We start from the raw sequence: 12,500 nt of genomic DNA, 5'->3' as shown, positions 1-12,500 counted from the left end.
AAATTATTTTTATATAGTGGCTTGAAGTATAATTTAAAATGTAAATATAAAGTATCACGATTCATTTGTGCTTTAAGCAGAAACATTCATTTCGAACGCGCCCCTATTATATCAAAGAACTTACTGTTGATTTTACATGCCTGGCCTTTCTATTTGTGCGATAATAATGATTTGAATTAAAGTTTAAAATGCAAAAGTCAAGTATTATGTTTAAATTGTGTTCTAAACAGAAACATTCATATCGAACACGCATCTGTTATATCAAAGAGCCTACTGTTCATTTTATATGCGCGGCCTTTCTGCTTGTGCGATAATAAAACTTCTTAAACGCACTTTTGGTGTTAGATTCTATAAGGCGTTAACTTTAATCAAAATCGCCTGCCCCTTCTTTCGATTATCGATTATCGATACTTATTGAAAATATTCCGATACAAAACCAAAAATATTCCGAAACTAAAACACTGCCAGGCATATAAAGTACATTTTTGTGAACTTTCCAAAAAGTTAACCCATGCGTTTATGAGTCCATAGGGAACTCTCTCTCTCTCTCTCTCACACACACACAGACAATGTTCCTTTTATATAATAGTAGAGGTATGTTATTGTATGATTTCTCTGGGGTTTCTTAAGAGCTAACAAAGGTTTCTTCAAGAAATAACGCGCCCCCATTCAGTCTCGAAAGACAATAGATACGTAAGGGTGGTTACGCGCGTAATTGTGAGGCAAAGGTTGTTCAATCTCCAACCACAACTCTTCTGAATTGGCACTGCTTGAGTTCAGTGGCAAGGAGAAGTCTAGAACGACTGGAAACAATGTCGAGATAAGTAGAGAGTACATACATTGCGTGGAATTGTTTTTTTTTTTACATAGGCGTCACCACTTATCAAGGCCGATAGGCCACTCAAGGATAAGGGTTAAAGAGTGTAGAGTAGTCAAAAGGACAATATAGTAATCGATAGTAATGGAAGTTCGGTAAATTTGTTAACTTAAGTGGAACGGCTCATCAGAAACTTGTTCACGTTGGACTTGAAGACAACCATATTATAGACAGCTGGGAACAGGAAAACGGAAGACAATTCCACAGGCGTGCAGTTCTAAGAAAGAAGCGTTGATCATGGAATCTATGTTTAGGTTTAGGCACAGATAAAGAGTGTGGAAAATTATTGATAATGTTGTCAGCTAGTCTAGTGTTCCTTGTGAAAGTTTAGCGAGGGTGGACCATAGCTTGAAGCTCAGTCGAACACTTTCCATGAAAATAACGATAAAGCAGAGACAAACTCGCAACATCTCTTCTGTGAGATAAAGGTTGCAGGGAAGAGAAAAGGACATCTCTCACCAGGCCACGAAGTCTATTTTGAACCCTATCAAGGCAGGACAAGTCTTTTCTAGCAGCTCCTGCCCATATGTGGCAACAGTATTCCATCCTTGGACGTATCTGGCTCTTATATAGATAGAGAATTGCATCAGCAGTGAGATATCTACTGGATCGATAGAAGGATCCCACCATTTTTCCAGCAACCTTGGCAACAGATTTGATGTACATATTCCATTTAAGATCAGGAGTAAAGGTCAAGCCTAGAAGCCTGTCAAAACTTGAGGCCTCCCCAAGACGAGAGCCTTTCATTTTAATTAATGCCAGATGTGGATCAGAACGTTGATGATGTAAAAATAGAAGCTTGGTTTTAGATGCATTAAAAGTAACCAGCCACTCCTTTCCCCATTGTACAACGTGACCAAGATCAGAGGAGAGAGAATCAGAGAGAACTTGGCCGTTTACTGTCTTAGATGTGCTACCATAGATGGTAGTGTCGTCAGCAAAAATGTCTACGAATGATGTAAGGATGTGATTTGGAAGATCATTAATGTAGATCAGGAAAAGAGTTGGGCCCAGGATGGACCCCTGAGGGACTCCAGCATTTATACTGTGAGCTTCTGATTTTTTCCCATCAACTACTACTCTTATGAACCTATCAGAGAGAAATGATTTAATAATTGAGAAGACATTTCCAGCTATACCATAGCTGGAGATCTTGTGAAGTAAACCTTTATGACATACGCTATCAAAGGCCTTTGATATGTCAAGAGCAATTGCCCTAGAAAGGTTGCCTCCGTCGAGAGATTTCCCAAATAGTCACTTATTTTAGTGCTGACCAGCCTCAACGTTGCTTAACTTCGGTTATCTAACGGGAACCGGTATATCAATGTGATTATGCCGAACTTCTTCAATACTAATTAGACCGCAAATATTATTGATTAATGCAAAACATAAATATGCAGTTTCATTTGATCCAATTCATGTGTATATGTATGACTATATATATATATATATATATATATATATATATATATATATATATATATAGGGTAGCCCACTTAAAAGTAGCCCGATCTCTCTAATCTTTCTCTTAACGACCAACTGACACCACAAGACAAAATGGAATTCTTTTTCCAACAAGATGGTGCTACATGCAGTTTCATTTGATCCAATTTATGTGTATATGTATGACTATATATATATATATATACATACATATATATACATACACATATATATATATATATATATATATATGCAATATTTTACATGATGTAGGATGTTCTTACTTGCATTAGGCAGTCAGATGGTCTATCTGTGATGCTATATTTCGGGATGTCCTCCCTTAGTCAGGCGTGTGTTCGACTTTCAAACGTGCATAAAAGTGAAACAGCATAATTGGTTCCATCATTATTTCTTAAGATGCGTCAGTTTGAGTCTATCCGTCACCTTTGCATTGTTCTATCTTCTATAAATTTAAATTTCTTCTTATATCCAGTTATGTATTTTAACGAGTTGTCAGAAAAATATGTTGATTTTTTTTTCAATATTTTATTACTTGCATTATGAAGGAGAAATAAATAAATAAATAAATAAGATTGTAAAATATTTTATTAAGTAGGTGTTCATTGGAACATCACTGTTATTGGAAGGGGGTCACGAAGGTAAAAAAAAAGGTTGGGAAACATTGCTCTAGTGTATGCATATAGGTTAAATAAGTCGATATTTTTTTTTTTACAAGGGAGTCATCACTTATCGAGGCCCTAGGTCCACTCGAGAATAAGGGTTAAAGAGTGGATGGTGGTCACCGACACAACAGCATAGTAAACGTTAGTGGTGAATATTGGGTATAATTTCATTATTTAAGAGGACGGATCTACAAGAGTTTGTTTACATTGGAATTGAAGACGACCATGTTGTAGTCATCCGGAATGCATGCTAGCAGAACAGAGTTTCACCAGGGTAAAAATGTTGGGAAACACCGTGGTTATAGTTGATTCGGAAATTGATGTTTTTTCGATCGAGGAGGAGATAAAATGATTGTGGTTGCGTCGAGAAGATGATCGCGGGCAAAATTGAAAAGTTGAAAATCAATGTCTTTTTTTCGCATGAACGTCGGCATGAAGAATGAAGATGTTTTTTTTTTCCACATATTAAAGCCCCTGTTTTTGGTTTAAAAGACATGCAGCTTGTTTGAGGTGCTAATAACCAGGATGGTAGATTTTTTTCTTCTAGTTTTGTAAAGTTAATTTTTTGCAGCAAAACTGATATTGTCCGGCAAAAAAAAAAAAAAAAAAAAAAAAATGAAAAAGTCTGTCAATTCATTTTCTCACATCTGAATTGGTAACGTAGGAGATGACTGCTGACTTTTTGACAATCACATACCATATATAGGCTTTCCAGCGATGACTTAATGAGGAAGTTTTTTTTTTTGGGGGGGGGGGAGAATTAGTTCACCTATACGTAAATTATCTTTGAGGTTGGAGACATCACGTCGTCTACGGTAGTTAAGTTCTTTTTTAGATGAAAGTATTAAATTTTGCTCCCCACCCCGAAACTGATCTCAAAAGCAAGGACCGATATTTTGATTTGCTTAGGGATGGACAAAAAATATTACTCCCCTTTTCTTTTCTAAACATAAAGCATTGTATTTTGTAGTAATCTGATATATTATTAATAGGGATATTGCAACAGCATATTCTTTGCCTGGTTTTGATTCTCAGGTATATATCCATTGATATCTTATACGTTTTTATGTAAAGTGATGTGTTTCTCGGTTTATTAATTGTGTCTAACTGTGCCGGATATATACTCGAGAGTCAAAACAATGAGAAGAATATGCTGTTGTCATAGCCCTAATTATTAAAGACTAACACAGGGCGCCCGGCCCCTTTCCCGGTCATAAAATACGCTTAAAAATATTTTCATTCATGAAGATTTTGTATTTATTATTACAGAGCCAATTCTCTCTCTCTCTCTCTCTCTCTCTCTCTCTCTCTCTCTATATATATATATATATATATATATATATATATATATATATACACACACACACATACACACACACACAAAGAGTTAATAAAATATGTGGATTGTACACTTCTTTTGGGCTTCCTTCATGAAAATTAAATATATTTTTAACTCTTGCTAAAGTGTTTTTTTTCACACATTTTATTACTCTTTGTTCATATTATAAGCTCTATTTCCTATTTGGTTTTATTGAGCTTTAACATCTAGTTAGGATTAATTTATGAATATTAAGTCTTTAAAATTTACAATATATTTTAAGTTTACTATTTTGGATTATCCTTGTAAATTTAATTGACATTATATATATATATATATATATATATATATATATATATATATATATATATATATATATATATTTATTTATTTATATTACTGATTTCAAAAGTTAAAAAAAATGAATTAGGTGCCATCAGCTAGAATATAAAAAACTAAACATTTAGTTCTCCATCCGTGTTCCTTATCGTTTGAGTCATCGACATATAAAAAAAGAAAGATTTAAAATTAAACCACTTCAAGCTATAAATGAATTTGCGCATGTGCAAAAGTAATAGAATGCATTACAGTATACATACGTGCATGTTGTTGTGTGTGTGGATCGGGTTGAAGTTTCGGGAGAGTTGTCTGTCGTATGCTTTCGTATATGTGGACGTATTTGTATGCGCATGCGTGGTTTATAATCATAGTTATTTTAGTAGACTGACAACAAACCGGAAACGTCGCAGCATCGGTACTTAATAAGAAATGCTTCTAGACTAAAGAAATAAAGTTATAAATACGAAATAAAAATTGCCCCTCCAATATTCTCGTAAATGAAAGGGAGAAATTTAAATATTCAATTTAGTTGTGTCATTAACAGGACTCAATTTGAAAAAGTAAATCCCAGAGAGAATGTGGGTTTGAAATATAGATGGAGATAGAGGGAGAGAGAAAGAGAAAGAGGGAGAGAGAAGGAGAGAGTAACAATAACAGAAATAAAAGGAGAGAGATTAATAGAAAGTGAATAAAGAAATAAAGAGATCGACACGAAAGGGAAAAGAAGATAGAATTAAAGTACATGTAGAATAGAGAGGGGAAGAGAGAGAGAGAGAGAGAGAGAGAGAGAGAGAGAACGAAAAGGAAAGAAAGCAGTAAGGAAAGAAATAAAAGAAGAGTTGATAACAGAATTTGAGTAATGAAATAGAGGTCAAAAGGGGGAAAGAAAAAGAAGAAGAAAGAACGTGGTACAATGGGAGAAAAGGTGGCTGGTTAATTTTAATGAATCGAAAACCAGGCTTCACTCTTTTCATAATCGCTCTGACCTCCATCACGCCTCAATTGAAATGAATGCCTCTTGTCTTGGGGAAGCTCCATGTCTTGACAAACTTCTGGGACTGACATTCACTCTTAGTCTGAAATGGAACACATACATCAAATATGTTGCCAAGATCGCTGGAAAAATGGTTGGATCACTCTACCGTTCCAGGAAGTATCTCGCTGCCGATGCAATCCTCTATATGTATAAGAGCCAGTAGAGTTCAAAACCGGTTACGAAAATTAGTAGGTGATGCCCTTTTCTCTTCACTGCAACTTCTCTCTCACAGAATAGATGTTGCGAGCCTGTCTCTGCTTTATCGTTATTTTTATAGCAATTGCTCGACTGAACTCCAATCTATGGTTCCTCCTTATCAAACCTTCACAAAAAATCACTCGGCAAGCTGCAAACACTATATACGAGTTCCCCAAATTGCAAATTCCAATGAACAAAGCTTCTTTCCCAGAATTGTCCGTTTGTGGAACACTGTTCCGCTGGCCTGCTTCCCGGTTGAATACACCATAGTAGCCTTCAAATCCAATGCAAACAAGTTCTAGTTGACTTGTCCCCATAAATCCATAAATAATAAAATCATACGCATTTACACCATTAACGATTACAAAACTACCACCTTGCATTCATTAACACTTATCCTCAAGTAGCTATCAGGCCTTGATAAGTGCTGACTCCCTAGTAAAAAAAGAACAAAAGAATAAATAAACAGAGAGAGAGAGAGAGAGAGAGAGAGAGAGAGAGAGAGAGAGAGAGAGAGAGAACAAGAGACAGAAAGAGAAAGAGAGAGGGAGAGAGAAACAGAAAGAAAGAAAGGAAGAAAAAAAAGAAAGAAAAAAAGGGACAGAATAATAGGCTATGGTCCAAAGACTAAAAAAGGACATTTTATTCATATTAGAAAATTTCAAGTGTTTCTAGGAGTATTTTTCGTGCTGATTTCAGATCTGAAGAGATCTCTAGTCTAAATGTGTGCACTGCTCCAGAAAAAGGAAGATAATACAGGGTGTGTCATTTATGGTTTATGTAAAGTGAATTTAAATAAGTTGTTTAACACATTTAAGCGTATTAACAAGATGTCGATATGTCTATTCTCTTATATGATGTGTTTATTTATTACATTAAAAATTTTCAGCAAAGAAAATAATAAAATTGGATGATTTTGCCAAGATATATTTAAATATAATATACATGGCATCATTCCAACGTACTTGCTGTGCTTTAGCATAAAATGCAAGGCCAAATGTCAATACAATGCATTCACTTTCAAGTTCATCAGTAAGTGCAAGACTTTTCAAAAATACTGCATTGACAGTACTTTGTTGAGTTGGGTTACACTTGACCACAGTATTGCTTTTTGGTGGTATTTGGTCCTGTAATAAAAGAATATTGAATCCTGTCCAGCATAAAATTGGAGTAATGTTTTGGTTGTCACTTTCACAGCAAATATTGATCATGGTCATTGTCAAATCAGTAATGCTTTTTTTTTGGTACCATTTATTTGCATATTCACAATTAAAAAAAAATATTATTTCAATAAAACAAATAATTTTTTCATTTGTATTATTTGACTCAAAATGTATTGCATAAAAATTCAGCGATTTCAGTTTTTTGCCGAATTTTGAAGTTAAGAGAAGTTAAAGGAGGTAATTAATGAACGAAAAAACATTATATTTAATAAATAATTACCTCCCTTACATGATTTTTAAGCTCAACTTTTGCAATAAAATAATCAAATTAAATTCCAAATTATATTTAAGAAAAAATATGCATCGTTCACCTTGAGATCTTCATAGATTTAGACTCTACGGCATCGAAACTCTCAAAATCAATAAAATGTTTCCATATAGGTTGTGCATCGACGAAATGTCATGAAAATCAGGGCTAGCCCATCGTCTATAATAAGTGAGTAATAGAATAAATAGAGATCGAAAGAGGGAAGAAGAAGAAGAAGAAGAAGAAGAAGAAATATGTAGATAAAGAGACAGAGAAAAAAGAGATAGAGCGAGAGAAAGAAAGAAACAGAGAAAAAAAAAGAAAAAGAAATAAAAGGAGAGAATAATAGAAAGTGAGTAATGAAATAAAGAGATTAACATAGAGGAAGAAGATAAAAAAGGATAGATAGACAACGATATGTGTGTGTGTGTGTGTGTGTGAGAGAGAGAGAGAGGGGGAGGGAGAAGGAGATAGAGAGACGCTTAGGTGCAATATGGAAAAGAGTTCCCCCTCACCGTGCCTTTCCCCGTCCCTCATTAACATTCATAGAGCATTGTTTCGGGTCAGTAAGTATGCACACAGCCGTGAAACAAGGATAAACAGGGTTAAATGTATAACAGCGTGCACATGTATGTACGCGCTTGCGTGCGCATTGCAACAGTTTAAATCCTTTCCACCCCTTCGCCCCATGATGGTGGTACATCCTTCCACCCCCGCCGAATTGATTCGAAAGAGACAAACGGCGAAGCCCGACAGCCGGAACTAAGTTAGTTAGCCAGTCACTCGAGGCGCTCTAATTATATCACTTAGTTGTCACACGCCGCCGCCCCAGCCACCACCACCACTAACAATTCTTCTTCTTCTTCTTCTTCTTCTTCTTCTTCTTCTTCTTCTTCTTCTTCTTCTTCTTCTTTCAAAGAGGCATATTTACAATCATTTTAATATTTTTTTTTTATTAATTTCGCATGATAAAATTCCAAATTTGAATGTAAGGTGGAAGAGGATCATCCCGAGTTGTCGCGTCGGGCACAGAATGCTGGGATATGACGGGGATGACAGAAAAAAAGTAAAACGAAAGCTTGCTTGAATAACACTTTGCTTTGTTATCGTTCAAACGCACCACTCTTACCCCCTTTCCCTCCATCACATCTTCAAAATGGCAAATGATGGCGGGAGTCTGGGCCGAAGCGTTTAAAACTGTATGGAAGGAGGAAAGAAGAAGAAGAAGAAGGAGGAGGAGGAGGAGAAGAAGAAGGAGGAGGAGATAAATAACTTCATAAATTTCAGCGTTAAATTATGTAAATCTACACGGATTCAGTATTTTAATAGACACTTTGCACCTTGAGAAATAATGTTATAAAGGTAATTGGGCACATGGCGGCTGCAGTAAAAAAAATAATTAAAAAAAAATAATTAAAGGAGAAAGATGATCGCCTGAAGGATGCAATAACAATTAAAGTGAGGAGCGAAAGACAAAAAAAAAAAAAAAGACACAAAAAATATCAAACTTTACTTAGACACTGGCAAACAGACTGTCAGACACAAACATATGGGCAAGTAAATAAGACCAACAAAAACTAATATGGGCAGAATGATATATATATATAGCAGGTCTGATCGAACACGACTGAGTTCTTTTTTTACCGCATTTTGTTGGATAACTTTTCAATTCGCCGAACGGTCTTTTTTTTTCACCTGGCATGTTGTATATTATGGCGTCCAGTAATTGTTGTCCGGCCATATTCTTCTCAAGCTAAAAGGACTAAAATTACTAGAAGCCATACTAATTAAAAACAATACAGCCCTTTTATTGACCAGATATCATTTAATATCGGGACAAATATACTACCCGTATTCAACAACTGACAATAAATAAAAAACAAACTAAATAAAATATAAAATAAGAAAATCAAAAGTAAATATAAATAATTCGCCCCCACTCACCCTGCACTCACCTATAACCAACATAACAAATTAGAATTGACTATAAACACACCAGGCCTCAATAAAGAAAAATAAAGAAAATGACAACAACAACAGTCGCTCCTGATGACGATCAAATGTAACGATTGAAAGCAATTGAGAAGAATATGGCCGAACAACAACTACTGGGCGCCATAATATACAACATGCCAGCCGAAATAAGAGACCGCTTGGTGAACTGAAAAGTTATCCAACAAAATCGGGGAAAAGAAGAACTCAGTCGTGTTCAATCAGTCGTGTTTGAATGATGACTTGCTGCAAATGTATATATATATATATATATATATATATTCATAATTTCACTGAAATAATTTCTCCAGGTACTCCTAGATTCACCCTCAAAGATCATAAACCCAATTTCTATGACAACCCCTCCATCAGATTGATCTTCCCATCTAACTCTGACTTAGGAGCTGTAAGCAAAAATATCTTAGATAGAATCATCCTTTCTATTAAAGAAAAAGTAGGTTTCCCTCTTTGGCTGAATTCAGATTCTGTAATTAATTGGTTTGTTTCCCTTGAAAATGAACACCTCCTTAACTTCATAACATTTGACATCCAAAATTATTATCAATCAATTTCTCCGATCCTTTTAAATAAGGCTCTTATCTTTGCTAAAAGAAATTCTGACTTAACTAATTTAGAAATAAAATTAATTCTCCTAGCGAGAAAGTCCCTTATACAATTTAACAATAAGCTTTGGACTAGAAAGGATACCCCTGATAATTTTGACATCTTGATGGGTGCTTCTGACTCTGCAGAAGTTACCGATTTAGTGGGACTCTTCTTACTGAAAGAACTTAAATACCACTTTAAACATATCCAAGGGAGTCTTTATAGAGACGATGCCCTTTTTACTACAACAGCCAGACCAAGAGAGTACAACAAAACAATTAAAAAAGTACATAACTTCTTCAATAACTTTGGCCTTTCTATAATTATCGAACCAAACAAAAAAACTTCAAATTTTCTAGATGTTACACTTAATCTTAACACCGAAACTCATAGCCCCTATCATAAACCTAATCTTATGCTTTTATACGTCCATAAATCTTCTAACCACCCCAACTCAATTATAAAATCTATAGTACCATCTGTCTCTAGAAGAATTTCTGCTCTTTCTGCTGATAAAAAAAAACTTTTAATCAAAATGCTACTTTCTTCAATAATGCCTTATAGAACTCAGGACACAAGAAAAAGATTAAATACAACAATTATGCTCCTCCTGCAGGCCGCCTTAAATCTGTAATCACACACAATATGACTCGTAAGAAACCAGTTCAAACAACAAGATCTGCCGCTATCAATAACAATGAACCAGTCTACATTTATAATCCAAACCAAAATACTAATCGCAATGCCTCTAACCAACCTAGTCGCATCAGGAGAAAGAAAAATATTTGGTTTAATCCTCCATTTAGCCTAAATGTCAAAAATAATATACCTAAGGAATTCTTCAACATTGTACAAAACTCTTTCAAATACCCACACAGATATAGTTCTATTTTCAATAAAAATTCAATCAGGATTTCTTATTCAACAATGCCTAATTTAGCACAATGAATCTTAACATCTAATAACAAAAAAATTAAATCAGCCCCAAAAATCCCTTTCCCAATTAAACCCAAAACTAACTGTAATTGTAATAACAAACATCTTTTCCCACTCAATAATGATTGCATCCATAAAGATGTTATATATTCTTGCACTATTACTGAGCTCCCACGCAATCCTCCCATAACCGACACTAATATTTCGTCTTCAAGTTATTCTTCTTCCCATCCTCCAGCTGATATAGTTACTAATCCAATACAACACTTGAGCAGCCCTTCCATCTGCAATCATACAACTAGTAATAATGATAAATAGCAGGACCCGTGGAAATTCCACGGTAGTTAAAATCTTTTAAAACACATCAGTAAGAAATTCCTTATTGTTATATTACAAAAATGAACGCATGGAAGAAGTAGAACAAAGAACTTTAGTTTAAACTTTTATTGAAGGTCAATAGGATCGTAACTGATGCTGTTGATATTGTCAGGAAGTACTGGTGATGATTGAGGCGGTGACAAGGACGTCGATCAGCTGTTTGGAGTGAGAATAGTGGTCAGTCAGCAGGTTCTTGGGAGTCAGACTGTGAATTTAAAAAAACTGTGACATTGTTGACATCGATTTTGTGAAAGTTCTGATGACCCCAAGTTGTTTAATATTTCAGGACATTTTGGATTACATGTGTAAGTAATGAATAGGTCACAGAAAACTGCCATTGCATCTTGATAAAGCTGTTGTAGATTCCTAGGACTTCCTGTAAATGTAGATGGTAGAATAACTGGTACACCAGAATAACCATCTTCATTCCTTGCTAAATGATCCATTAAGCCAGAATATTGAGCAACTCTTGGTTGACTTTGATAGCTTTTAATGAAGTTAAATAAGCAACCGTCAACTTTTACATATTCAATAGAATTTTCTATTTATTTTGAATTTTATTCAATGAAGATTTGGAAATTCACAAATATTTTTTAAGTCGAATTATTGATATAGATTTCAATTAAATAAAATATACTGTAAATCTTTTAATAAGGAATAAATATTCATTCAAACCATAATTATTGAAACAAAGTATTTTACTGCATAAAAACGGTTATGGGGAGAAGGGTTAACTATTTTGAACCTTCACCTAAATAACGATTTAATGAAAAAAATGTTTAAAATGTTCTTGTATCTGTTTTATAATTTTTGTTAAATAAGAAAAATCAATAAACTTTGATAGCACTATTGTAAGAATCATGCTGAAAGCCATTCTTAATATAGGGAGGGGGTTAACTATTCTGAAACTACACTTAACAATGTAAAAAAATAAGGGAAAATATATGTATGAACAATAAATATTTCTTCAGTTAAATAAAATATACTGTAAATCTTTTAATAAGGAATAAATGGGTTTGTATTACTGTACACATAGATTCGAAAAAGTTGTCAAAAAAAAAATATATAACAAATAAATATTATCAAAGGCAAGATAAGTTACTTTTCTACCAAACAGGATACATTTTTTTGTGTTTTTATTCAATGTAACATGTTTATTCAGCTCGAAAAACATGCAGTGTTTACCGATGTATTGGAAAATTCAAAATGGCGCCCGACACTCTC

The 12,500-nt window shown here is 34.3% G+C and overlaps 1 pseudogene; it reads right to left on the bottom strand.

The window, feature by feature from the left end:
• LOC145270994 (uncharacterized) overlaps positions 1-12,500 on the bottom strand; it is a 122,502-nt pseudogene that overhangs the window by 41,997 nt on the left and 68,005 nt on the right.

This window comes from Euprymna scolopes, chromosome 4 (genome assembly GCF_053919585.1).
Source record: "Euprymna scolopes isolate OS-2025 chromosome 4, ASM5391958v1, whole genome shotgun sequence".
Lineage (NCBI taxonomy): Eukaryota > Metazoa > Mollusca > Cephalopoda > Sepiida > Sepiolidae > Euprymna > Euprymna scolopes.
The sequence above is the reverse complement of the archived record's forward strand: the minus strand, read 5'-3'. Positions and strand labels throughout refer to the sequence as shown.